At 47.7% G+C, this 13320-nt stretch overlaps 1 long non-coding RNA gene across 1 annotated transcript; it reads left to right on the plus strand.

Moving 5' to 3' along the window:
* The first annotated feature begins 2784 nt into the window (after nt 1-2784).
* On the plus strand, nt 2785-4381 carry LOC147359453 (uncharacterized). Its single transcript, XR_015140823.1, has 2 exons — nt 2785-2997; nt 3965-4381. It is a non-coding gene; the product is annotated as an uncharacterized LOC147359453 (long non-coding RNA).
* Nucleotides 4382-13320: the final 8939 nt, after the last annotated feature.

The following is a 13320-nucleotide window of genomic DNA, read 5'->3' on the forward strand; positions in this document are numbered from 1 at the left end:
TTTTACATAGGGACTCACCGAAAGGCAGTTCCCATATTTCAACAGTCCTAGGATGCACATTTTCCTCACATTCAACATCTGGGAAATGGAGATGCATCCTACAGTCTGGGGTACCTTAGCTTTGTGTTGTAGTTAAACTGCCCATCTGGCAATCAGTGTCTTTGTTTGGATGAACTATGGAAATTGTTCTTCATTGAGGGCCTGCCTCTGTGTTGGAACTTTGCATAAATGTTTTCTGTGTGTCTAAACACAGTCCTATACACTCCATATGATGCCCCATATTATGATGGAACTCAATTCAGTAAACTGCCTGAGGCCACCTGGTGAGCAAGTAGCAGTGCGGGATGATGCCAAGTCACCCTGCTTCCTGGAATATCTGAGCTGGATCAGAATCATCAACCAACCACAGCCAAGAGTGCAGAGGAAATGAACAAGGTTCACAGGAGAATTTCAACTTACACTGCACTGTAATATATGGGTATATCATACATTATAATGTAATATATGGACTGCAAGGAGATCAAACCAGTCAATCCTAAAGGAAATCAACCCTGAATATTCATTGGAAGGACTGATGCTGAAGCTGAAGCTACAATACTTTGGCCAGTTGATGCGAAGAGCTAACTCACTGGAAAAGACCTTGATATTGGGAAAGACTGAGGGCAGGAGGAGAAGGGGGTGACAGAAGATGAGATGGTTGGATGGCACTATCGACTCAGTGGACATGAATTTGAGCAAACTCTGGGAAACAGTGAAGGACAGAGGAGCCTGGCATGCTGTAGTCCTTGGGGTTGCAGAGAGTTGGGCACGACTTAGCTACTGAACAACAACAATAACAGGGGCATATCAAAAGAGCTGCTGCTGCTGCTGCTAAGTCGCTTCAGTCGTGTCCGACTCTGTGCGACCCCATAGATGGCAGCCCACCAGGCTCCCCCATCCCTGGGATTCTCCAGGTAAGAACACTGGAGTGGGTTGCCATTTCCTTCTCCAATGCATGAAAGTGAAAAGTGAAAGTGAAGTCGCTCAGTCGTGTCCGACTCCTAGCGACCCCATGGACTGCAGACTACCAGCCTCCTCCATCCATGGGACTTTCCAAACAAGAGTACTGGAGTGGGGTGCCATTGCCTTCTCCGGTCAAAAAAGCTATGCATGGAGAAATTTAGAACCAGCCATGGGAAGAAACAACTAGAGGACTCTTTTCTTTCCTGGGCCTCTGAGTCTAAACATGTTCACAGTAACCACAACAGCTACCATTCATTAAAGAGTTGCCTGTCACTGGATCTATGCCAAGCATTTTACCACTTGGTCTTATGTATTTTCTCACAACAGCCCCCAAAAGTAGATATCATATTCCTCATTAGAAACTGTCGCTTAGAGTGTTTAAGTTACTCACCCAAGATTACAGATCCATCAAGTATCAGAACTGGAATTTAACTCTGCCTTGTTGGCCCAGGAGTGGGAACCCCTGGGCCATTCAGCCCCCTGATCAAAGAAAGTAAGTGGACTGACCTGTGAGGTCCTGTCCCTAAGAGGCAGTGGTCTTGCTTTCACAGATAAACAGACAAGGGCACTATGCTTCATGATTTGGGGGCCAATGGTTCCTCAAAAAGTTAAACATAGAATGACCATATGACCTCGCTAATTATATACTCCAAAGAATTGAAAGTAGGGACTCAGATTTTTTGTACACTAATGAGAGCAGCATTATTCACAATAGACAAAAAGACGGAGACAAGTCAAATGTCCATTAACAGAGAAGTGCTTAAACAACATGTGGTATATACACATGTGTGTGTATATATGCTTGCCTGGTGGCTCAGCTGATATAAAATGGAATTTTTTCAGCCTTAAAAAGGAATGTCATGTAGACATTGGATGTCCAACACTGGCTACGATATGGATGAATCATGGACACTATGCTGAATGAAATAAGCCAAACACTGTATGATCCCATTTATATGTGGTACCTAGAGTATGCAAATTCACAAAGCCAGAAGGTAGAATAGAGATTAGTCTGGGCTGGGGGGAACAGAGAATGGCAAATCACTTTTTAAGGGCACAGACCTTCTACGTGGGATGATAGAAAAGTCCTGGAGACAGGTTGTGAGGAGGGTTGCCTGACTTTGAATGTATTTAATACCCCTGAACTGTGCACTTTAAAACGGTTAAAATGGTAAGTTTTGTGTTGTGTACACTTTACCACCATTCTTTTAAGTCACCAGAAAAAGAAGAAAAAAGTATCAGTGACTAATCCTGCTACTCCAAATCCAGCACCGGAAAACTTTTGCAACCTGTGTTCGGAGCGAAGCGATGAATCAAGATCCCAGAGAGTGTCAGGAGGAGCCGCGAGGGAGAGAGGGGTGAGGGGTGCGTGTGGGAGAGGAAGATGCACAGCGGAGGATGTGGGTTCTGCCAGGCAACCCCGGGCACACGCCCAGAGAATCTCAGAGCAGATGGCAAGTGTGGCCACGACAGCGAGGAACGGCGAGGGATAACATGTCATTGAGAAACAAACCATCCACCTCAGGACTCTGGGGAATCACCTTCAAAACAGATCAGACAATCCCGTGTCCTTCCTGGAACCTGTGAATAGCATCCACGCCTCCTAATACTCACTGCACTAAGGAAGCAGTGGACGGAAAAAGTCATTGCTCGGCCTTCAGGGGACAAGGAGGTATCTAAGACTTTTCCTCCCTTCAGATCCCCAGGATCTGGACCGCAGAGTGTGGCGCAGCCCTGACCGATGCGCGGTGACACGTGTTTCCTGTGGGCGGGCGGCGGGCAGGCTTCCCGGGCTCGGAGCCGCTCTGCCCCCGCAGTGAGGCTGAGCCCCGCTCCCGCCTCTCTGGACGCGCGCCCGCCTCCTGTGGAACCGAGCTGCTGCACCCCCCTGGGCTGCTGGCACGCTGTTTCTACTGAGAAGGGAATCAAGTCCTTGATGAGAAGACTCAGGAAGGACTCTAGTACTCGCCAATACGCCGCCGTCTCTGCTCCCGGGTGTGTGGGTGTGGGTGTGTGGGTGTCGTGGGCGGAGATGAGAAGGCAGATGAGACCCGGCCTGTCTCATCTGGGGAAACTGGGGGCTGCGGAAGAGTCTGCACTGGTTTCAAAATTGATCAGAAAAACAAACAAAGGAAAGTATTCTCTGAAAACGTAGCAAAAGTCCCAACTCAGGATCAGAGGATGACCTCATTGAATATCTCCGATCCACTTCCGCCCTGCAACCTGGCTGCAAAGGTTTACCTGCGCGCACGCGCGGGCCTGGGTGCGGAGCACACGGGTGTTCACTTCCTTGCTCCAAACAGAAGACACTGAAATAGGTGCTTTGTAAGGGTAATATAGTAAACTCCAGGAGTTGCTGATGGACAGGGAGGCCTGGCACGCTGCAGTCCACGGGGTCGCAAAGAGTTGGACACAACTGACGATTGAACTGAACTGAACTGAACTGAAGGGTAATATGTGTGCAATATCACCACTCATGTTGCCTTATAATTTTAATGATAAAGGTAATATAACAACAATAAAATTTATGACATGGGAACAAAATTAATTACCTATAATCCTGTTGTCCTAACAAAGGTCACTTAGTTTTATGTTTAAATGTTTTAAATCTTGCAGTGTAACTGGTTCTGAAAAGTCCTAAAATGTTTTTTAGCTGGTTTTTTTTTTCCTTTCAGAAAACAATTTTATTAATACATTTGATTTTTTTTTCATGGTCAAGCCATTATACTTTCTAAACAGCAAGGCCCTACCTTGTCATGATGACTCTTGGGCTGAATTTCATGCTCCACAATTCATATACTGAAGTGCTAATTCTCGATACCTTAGAAAACTGAATATATTTCAGATAGTCTTTTTAAAGATTTTTTTTTTTTTATGTAGACCATTTTTAAAGTCTTAATTGAATTTGTTACAATACTGCTTCTGTTGTTTATGGTTTTTTTTTTTTTTTTTTGACTGCAAGGCATGTAGGATCTTAGCGCCCTGACCAGGGATCAAGCCTGCACCGCCTGCATTGGAAGTCAAAGTCTTAACCACTGGATCACAAGGAAGTCCCTAGGAAATTTTTGAAAGAGGTCATTAAAGAAAGAAAGTGAAGTCGCTCAGTTGTGTCCCACTCTTTGCAACCCCACGAACTGTAGCCTACCAGGCTCCTCCATCCATGGGATTTTCCAGGCAAGAGTACTGGAGTGGGTATATATGGCAGGTGTCTTTATAAGAAGAGGAATTTTGGACAGACACACACAGAGGAAAGACTGAGGGAGGATGGGGGAGAAGACAGCCATCTGCAAAGAGGGGAGGCTTCAGAAGGAACCAACAGTGACCTCAAACTTTCAGCCTCCAGAACTGTGAGAAAATAAATATCTGTTGTTTAGGCCCCTGTGGTTGTTCAGTCACTCAGTTGTTCTGACTCTTTGCAACCCCATGAACTGCAGCACGCCAGGCTTCCCTGTCCTTCACCATCTCCTGGAGTTTGCTCACACTCAAGCCCATTGAGTCGGTGATGCCATCCAACCATCTCATCCTCTGTCGCCCACTTCTCCTGCCTTCAATCTTTCCCAGCATCAGGGTCTTTTCCAATGAGTTGGCTCTTTGAATCAGGTGGCCAAAGTACTGGAGCTTCAGCTTCAGCATCAGTCCTTCCAATGAATATTCAGGGTTGATTTCCTTTAGGATTGACTGGTTTGACCTCTTTGCTGTCCAAGGGACTCTCAAAAATCTTCTCTAGCACCAAAGTCCATCAAACCCCTGAGTCTGTATTAATTTGTTCTGGTAGCCCTAACGAAGTACAACTGAGATATGACTCTCTTTCTTGGTAAACTACTGATCACACTAAATGGTCACTGACCACAGGGCCCACATAATAATACCCAGGAAAACACCTACACACACACACAGACACACAATTTTCATAGCTACAGGTCTGTTACACTGTAACACAAGTGTGTTTTACAATCATTTTTTTGATCCTGTAGCAGAACAGGGTCTTGCAGAGTAACCACATCCGGTCCCCCAGCTCCTTCCCCCTTCCTGCCAGCCAGCTTCACTCACAGAGGGGCCTTGAGAGTAAGCCCAGGACAGGGGTGAAGTTGGAGACTTCCTCTACCCTGCCTGCCTCTCCAGTCCTTTCCAAGAAGGGCTGGTTACCAGTCCAGCCACTTTGCTGACAGGGAAATGGATGACAGCCCCTGCAACCGGCGTATGTGCAGTGCCTTCAGAGTGGCTACAAGCAGGAAGTCTTTTTCAGGGATCAGATCCTTGGATGGCTTGTCTCCGCAACTCTCACCCTATCAAGCCTCCAGTGACTCGCCAGCTGCAGGGAGAGCAGCTTTGGCCTGTGGGACCAGCTTCCTGACTTTGGGCTGGGATGTTTGCTTTGGGACGGAAAGCATCAACTTCTGTCCGGACCTGGATGTGGGGGTGGCAGCCACACAGAGACCTGTTTATGTTGTGACCGGTACAGCTTTTAAACAACAACAACCAAGGGAACACAGAGGGTTGGGCTATTTTTCTTCAGGGGAGCAGGCCCTGCAATTCTGAATCAGTATAACCAGGAACCACCAAGAGTCAAAAGGTAAACAGTCCACCCTTTCCTCATTCCTGCAACATTCTAAAGAGACAGTGAAGGTCACAAGGAACATGGTTATCTCTGCAGCAGACTATATGTGTTTCTGAAAACAGCTGAGCCCAGCATCCAGATGAACTCGGGGTAGGAAGCTCGAGTGGGTGTTAGACATTCAAGTGCAGAAAAGCACCTACTAGGCACAAAAGAGGGTGGAGCCTGGACATTCCTGAGGATGTCTGGTCCATCAAAGGACCGGGAACGGTACCAAGACAATTGCTAAAAGGCACAGCAACTTAAACGAACATCAGCTCTGAGGCTGCGGTTACAAGCCAGTTTCAGCTTGTGCCTCCACCAGACAGTTCCTCTTCTTTCTCATGGGGAACTCTCCCATGACCACTGTCACCTCCTCTCATTAAAGAGCCGCCTCTGCATTATCACTTCCTTTGCATTGTCACTGAGGCCACGGAAACTAAGGGAAAAGTGACACTCGTGCGGGCCTGCCCTGGGGTGTTCCCTCCAGCCTCCCCAGGGACTGTCATCTCTTGGGGGCAGGGGGAGGGGGCGGGGAGGCAGGAAATTGAGGAAGGGACTAGCTAGGCTTGCCATAGAGACGCCCTCTGGGCCAGCGCTGCCCTCCGGAAGCAGGTAACAGGGGAGATGGTCTCCAAAGCCTTCAGAGAGACTCTAACCTTGGACTTGTTCAGAGTAACTTTTAAGGATGGCGATTTTAGAAGAAGGCGCTGACCGGACAAAGGCATGGGTTCAGTGCCTGTAGGCACGCCTTCCACACAAGTTGCCCCACCTGCTTCTCACAGATTTGTGAAATATTGAGACCCCCATTTGGCAGATGAGCCTTCCTTCAGGCCTTCACTTGATGCCAGCTTCTCAGTGCAGCCTTTCCTGGACATGTCCCCTAAAACATGAGCGGCAACCCCAGCTGGAACAATTCTGATACCTCTCCTGCTTTGCTTTTTCACCATAGGACTTTTCCACTCTCTTAACATGCTATTTTACTCACTTCTCCTATTTAATGTCTATTTTCCCAACTCAAATATGTAATTTCTATATAATCACATATTATAACCCACTCCAGTATTCTTGCCTGGAAAAGTCCATGGACAGAGGAGCCTGGTGAGTTGCAGTCCACAGGGTTACATGACTGAGCACGCATGCAAGAGAGTGAAAGGAGATGGATTGGTAGCAATAAACTGGTAGAACTGAAAAAAAGAAAATACATAAAAGCTCCAGGAAGGCAGGATTATGTCTGTTTTATTCACAGCTCTATCCCCAGCACTCAGCACACAGTGCGGGCTCATCGTATTTGTTGAATGAATGAATGAATAAGGCAACTGAAGTCCTGAGGTTGAATCCAGCAATTATTGTTGTTCAGTCACTAAGTATGTCTATGTCTGACTCTTTGTGACCCCATGGACTGCTGCATGCCAGGCTTCCCTGTCCTTCACTATCTCCCACAGTTTGCTCAAATTCATGTCCATGGAGTTGATGATGCCATCCAACCATCTCATCCTCTATTGCCCTGTTCTCCTCCTCCTGCCCTCAATCTTTCCCAGCATCAGGGTCTTTTGCAATGAGTTGACTCTTCTCAGCCAGTGACCAAAGTATTGGAGATTGAGCATCAGTCCTTCCACTGAACATTCAGAGTTGATTTCCTTTAAGATTGACTAGTTTGATCTCCTTGCCGTCCAAGGGACTCTCAAGAGTCTTCTCCAGGACCACAGTTTGAAAGCATCAATTCTCTTCCATGCTCAACCTTCTTTATGGTCCAACTCTCACATCCATCCATGACTACTGGAAAAGCCATAGCTTTGACTATCTGGACCTCTGTTGGCAAACTGATGTCTCTGCTTTTTAATACATCTAGATTTGTCATAGCATCTCTTCCAAGGAGCAAGCATCTTTTAATTTAGTGAAAAGGCAGAACCAGTAATGGATCTCAAATCTTCTGATATCAAATTTTGCCCTAGCACCATGCAGCCTCCCTTCCTGGGAGAAGGAAGAAAACCGCTATACCCAGCTGCAGCCTGGGAGACGGACAGCCAGACAAAATTACGCACAATAGGACCCAAAGGAGAGCAAACACATGCTGTTCACATTTTCTTTGAGAAAGGCTAGAAAAGCAAAGGCAAGTTGAAGGACCCATGAGACAACAGAAAAGTGACAGCTGATTCCAGGCGGGCAGAAGAAGAAAAACATAGGAAGAGGAGGCGAAATGAAAATAGACACAGAGCTTGGGGGGAGAAGACACCTCGGTCCCTGGGGCTTTCTTTAGCAGCAGATGGAGAAAGGGAAGATTCAAACAGCTTTCTGGAGAGTCAGGAGAAGAGAAAAAGAAAAACAGCCAACATATAAGAGAGTGAACTTTGCAACAGCCTAAGGAAGCTGTCCGAGCTAGGGTCAGGTAGGCCTGCCAGGGGTTGGAGTAAGAAAGTTGTGGTGGGGGAGGCGGGATCCTAAATTGGGGGTGGGGGTGCTCTTGGAGTGGCCTAAGGGGTGTTGAGAAGCCTGAGTAGAAGCTTCACATTAAGGATGAGCCGAGTGGAACATAAGAGGGAGCTCAGCACCTCTGAACAAAACCAACCTGCAGAGCCAGACTATACAAGACCTGTCAATGAAGGGAAGTGAAACTGGGCTTCAGTGATGGCCATTTCCAGAGCTACAGGCTAGAATCTCCCTTTTTCAACTCCAGTGATTTTAAGAAGGGACAGGTGTGAGTGGTTTTGCTTGGGGGATGAGTCCAAGATTCTTAAAGAATGAGGCAACCAATTCAAAATATCACTGTGGACTTGCAGTGTTGTGGGTACCACCCCAACCCCTAAGGTTCAAAGCTCAGTCCTGGGGGAAGGTGCCTTGTTAGGAAGACACTTCAGGGTAAATGATGGTCATGGGAGTACATGATGACAGATGGGATTATGAACTCACACTGAGAGCTGGGGAATGGTTGACACCCCAGACCAGGCCAGCTTCCTGGGGAAAATCCAGCTGCGTCCCAGGAACCTGACAAGCTTTGCTGGCAAGGAACTCCTGAAAGATGGTCTCAGACCCAAGACGCAGGCATGGCTTTTACAGAGAGAGCCTCTGGACTAGGCCCCAGGATGAAATGACCAGCAGGGAGGTTGAATTTCCTGGATGCATGTAAAGGCTTTTCCAGCACCTCTCAGAGCGTTTATTCCTCTTGGCTTGAGTCACTTCTGAGTTAAAAATCATCCATATGGGTGAAATGATATGATGTCTGGAATTTGCTTTAAAAAGTCTCCAGGAGGGATATATATATATATATATATATATATATAATTATGACTGATTCACATTGTTGTATGGTAGAAACCAACACAATGTTGTAAAGCAAATCTCCACCAGTTAAAAAAAAAAGTACAGCAAACTGAAAGACGGGAGAAGGAATCGAAGAAACCTGATGTGGGGAAGGGATAGTTAGGGAGTTTGGGATGGACACGTACACACGGCTATATTTAAAGTGGATAACCAGCAAGGACATACTGTACAGCACAAAGAACTCTGCTCAATGTTAAGTGGCAGCCTGGATGGGAAGGGAATTTGGGGGAGAATGGATACATGTGGATGTATGGCTGAGTCCCTTTGCTGTCCACCTGAAACTATCACAACATTGTTAATCGGCTGTACTACAATACAAAATCAAAAGTTTTAAAAAAGAAACTTGATAGGCAAAATGTTGTACATTTTACATACTGAAGCTGGTGAGGGTTACAAGGGAGTTTATGATACCACTAGGGCTTCCCAGGTGGCTCAGTGGTACAGAATCCGCCTACCAATGCAGGAGAAGCAGGCTCCATCTCTGGGTCAGGAAGATCCTCTGGAGAAGGGCATGGCAACCCACTCCAGTGTTCTTGCTTGGAGACTCCCATGGACTAAGGAGCCTGGCAGCCTACCGTCCATGGGGTCGCAAAGAGTCAGCCGCAACTAAGCAACTAAACAACAATAGAGATCTCAAAGAGACCTTCAAGACCAGCAGCAGCATCAAGTGGAAATCTGAAAATTCTCAGGCTGTGGCAAGAGAGCCCAGATCTACGAAATAAAAACCTCTGAGGGATGGGCCCAGCCTTTGGAGTTTTCATCAAACCTTCAGAGACTGCAGCTTCCTGATTCTGAAGCCTGCACAAATCTGAGACCCAATGCATTATACCATCTTCTCTCCCAATAATTTCCATGATAAAGGCTTTAAAAAAAAAAAAAGCTACCGGCATTTTTGTTGTCGCGTTGTTTATTTCTTACAAGGCTTGTCTTCAATTGCTATTTAACTATTGTTTTGATCTTTTCCTGGAGCCAGAACAAAAAGCCAGGAAGCAGATGCGACTGCCTACCCTGCTCTCCCTCCCTCTCCCGCTGCAGTTTGCAATGTAAACTTCCGGTAAGAAGCGCCCAGGCGGCGGGTACACCGTGCTCACACCTGAAGAACTGGGTCTCCAAAGTGGTCCAGAAACTGCCCTCCCACAGCCGGGGGCGAGATGCTGGCGAGAAGAGGCCTTCCTGGGGTCCCCCTCCAGGGGTCTGGGACCCAGAGGCGCTGCCACGCGTGGATGCTAGGGGTCAGCCCGGGGCTCCCGGGAAATGTCCCCCTGACCTGACTCTCAAAACTTCAGCCCCTCCCTCCTTTCCCTCTTTCGGAAGTTCTTTGGAAAGAAGACCGAGAAGGGAGTAAGGCCTCTTCTATCATCGCTTTCTCTTCCCTCCGGTTTCTGCTTCTGGGAGTCCGGGCCAGGCGGGCAGGCTTGAGTGGCCCCAGGAGGGGAAGGGTTAACAAGCAGCGGCCACCTCCCCCTCCCGACCAGCCGGCCCCCACCCCCCAAGCGCTGTAAAACAATCCCAGGGTTTCCTCTTGAAGACCTTAGCCTCAGGGGCCATTATGGGAAAGTGAGGTAGCCAGGCTCTTTTATCTGCAAGAATCCATTAAGCGTGGCGCACTGTTTACGGGCAGCTTCACCAGGGGACCCCGGGGGGACCCCTCCCCAGCCAGGACTCAGACGCACCTGTACCCCCTCTTACCATCACTACCCATCCCCCGCCTGAAACTGGAAATGGGGGGTTGGGGGAGGAGCGGAGAGTAAGATGCCTGGAAGCAAACCAGAGTTAAGTGTCCTCTCGCGGGGTGTGCTGGGGTGTGGGGTGGTCCTCCGGGTTCACACCTCCCTTGTGACAGCGATCTGGGAACTGACCCCCTCGCGGTCCTGACTCTCCACGCAAGTCCAAGTCCGCTGCGCTTAACGCGAGCGGGAAGGCTGGCGTGGAGACAGGCGCACGTGTGTCCGTCAGTCCACGTGTCTGAGGGTCGCGGGGAGCCGAGGAGCGTCTGCTCGGGGCCCCACGGGCGTTGGACAACAGCACGGCTTTAGCTTTCTTCGGAAGCTGTGGCGCAAAACGCCGGCTGGAAAGCCCTGGAGAAGACGCGAGGTTTCTGGTGTCTCATCAGAGAGTAATGTAACACCCTTCAATTATTTATACCTCCCCCCAAGAACCATTTGCCCAAATGCCCGCTTTGAACTGGCCTCCCAATCAAAAGCAGGGAAGAAACTCCTACCGGCCCAAGGCACAAGAACCAGAGAAAGTGGCTTTGAATTCTTGTCTCGGGAGCAGAGGCAGAGAAGGGGAGGGCGGTGGCAGCGGGCCCGGGAAGGCCCCCTGTGATCGTTTCTTGGAGCTTAGGCACAAAGGATATTCCCTTTTTCAAACAGTCCACAGTTCAGATTGTTTAGAAGTGCAAAGATGACAGCGAAAGCAAGGAAACTCTTCCTTTAAATTCTCTGTTGTGTCCAACCAAAGACAGAGTATCGAGTCTGTGCGTCTGTCTCCTGCTTGAAATCTCTGTGGTATGACCTTCTTTGGATCTCCTGCTCTGTCCCCATGAATATAAATATTTTCTCCACTTGCCATATGTCACCCACGCACTTCCACAGACTCCACCGCCACTGCCCCGCTGGGCTCCTAGCAAAAAGAGTCTGCCCGCCTCTCAACCAGGAGGGCAGGGGGAGGAGGAGGGGGCAGTGTTGTTCAAGGGACAATGTCACTTTCCTCTTCGTCAAGACTCTTTGTCAATTGCTGGGGAAATAATTGACCTCAAGCTACTTCAGTCACAACCAATAGAAAAATGGGATGGTGATGTGTCCAGCTGTTAAGGGGAGGCACGCAGGCAGGCTGGAAAACAAAGGTGCCTGGGAGTAGAGCTGACACGAAAAATATGGAGACCTTCATGTTGGCATTCCTGGGAAAAGCAAAATGTCACTTAAAAAAACAAAACCCTCGTATTCTGCTCGTTTGCCACATCTTCAAGTTTGTGATCCTTCCTTCATTTATGCTTTTTTATAGCTGAAAAGGAGAATCCCAACCCATACAGCTGCTGTCTTTTCGGTTCTCTGACCTTTTCCTTATCTTACACAATGGTACTTTTTTTTCCAATATCCTACACTCTATCAACAGCCAGAATGACACAGTTCTGTCTGATTCAAGGGCCCAGGGAATGACTTGAGAGTTCAGTGAATATTATTTGGGGGCTTTTGTTTGTAAGCAGTGGGAGAAAGAGGCAAGAGGACACTAGAAGGTGGTCATTAAAAGGAGAGAGAACGGTCCCCAGCGAGACCACCAAGAAGGAATTCATAAATTGCCTTTGCTTAGTTCCCTGGGGCAGATGATGGTTAAGAGTGGCTTGTTGAAACAAACTTCCTATTTCAGACCACAAGATGTCACGTCTATGAAGCCGATCTTGTTCCAGGTTGGACCAATCAGGAACAAATCAATAAAGACATTTGATGCCAGCGATGTGGTAACAGGCAAGCACGATATCAAACAGCAGCTCAACCGGGCCTCCAAGGCAAGCTCTGAGCCCAAACCATGAGGCTGGTCTTGCAAAGGGGAGAAAGGAGACTTTGGAGTAAAAAATTCAGAAGCTACAAAAAGCAGCCCAAGAGCTTTGGTGGTTGAAATGTTCCCTTTTCATGTGAGACTAAACCCATGTGACAGACGTGTATCTGTTGATGAACAGCCATCACACAGAAAAGCTAAGATCCCTGCCCTCTTCAGACTTCACGATTAAAACAATGCGGCACAAACCCCTGTTGCCAGGGTGGAAGAGGTCACCAGGGCCCACACGTGAATGTCTCGACAGCCTGCATCTTCTCTATGGAGTTGCAAGCAGTGAGGGTATGTGTACAAGTCATTTTGAAAAGAAAGCACATGAGTGCACAGAAAGTGCATCGCTGTAGAGGTAAGGCTCTTAAAACTCCATGCAGATGTCCAGAGACATACATTTAGCATCACTGTAGAAAATTCCCCAATCACATTGATGCAGCTTTCTCAAATGGAATTTTTGAAAATCTGTATCTGCTCTAAGATAACTTCACGTAAAACAAGTGAATGGGCATTTTTTCAAATCTCTCCAACCAGTAACTAGATTTCTCTCAGAATTACTAACTCCAACTAATTTAAAGAAAGAGAACGTGCTACAAGAATTCTCTGGTTTCCATCATTGTTTGAAGCGGCCAACCCCTATTTCTGTGAGGCTAGAGAGATTTTTTTCAGGTACCATCCTTGAAAAAGAGATGGGTCTGGACTGGTTTTGTTCTAGCAGGATCTATAATTTTCATACTAGAATCCAGCAACTGTCCAACATGAAATATTCTAATTGTACCTACTCGGCATTCTTCTGCCCAAGTTCACCTGCATGCAGGCAGGCTAACTCCTTGTGTCCGACTCCTTGAGACCCCATG

The sequence above is a fragment of the Bos grunniens genome, chromosome 14 (assembly GCF_055505025.1).
Source record: "Bos grunniens cultivar Pamir isolate PY7600 chromosome 14, Bosgru_T2T1.0, whole genome shotgun sequence".
NCBI classification, from domain to species: Eukaryota; Metazoa; Chordata; class Mammalia; order Artiodactyla; family Bovidae; genus Bos; species Bos grunniens.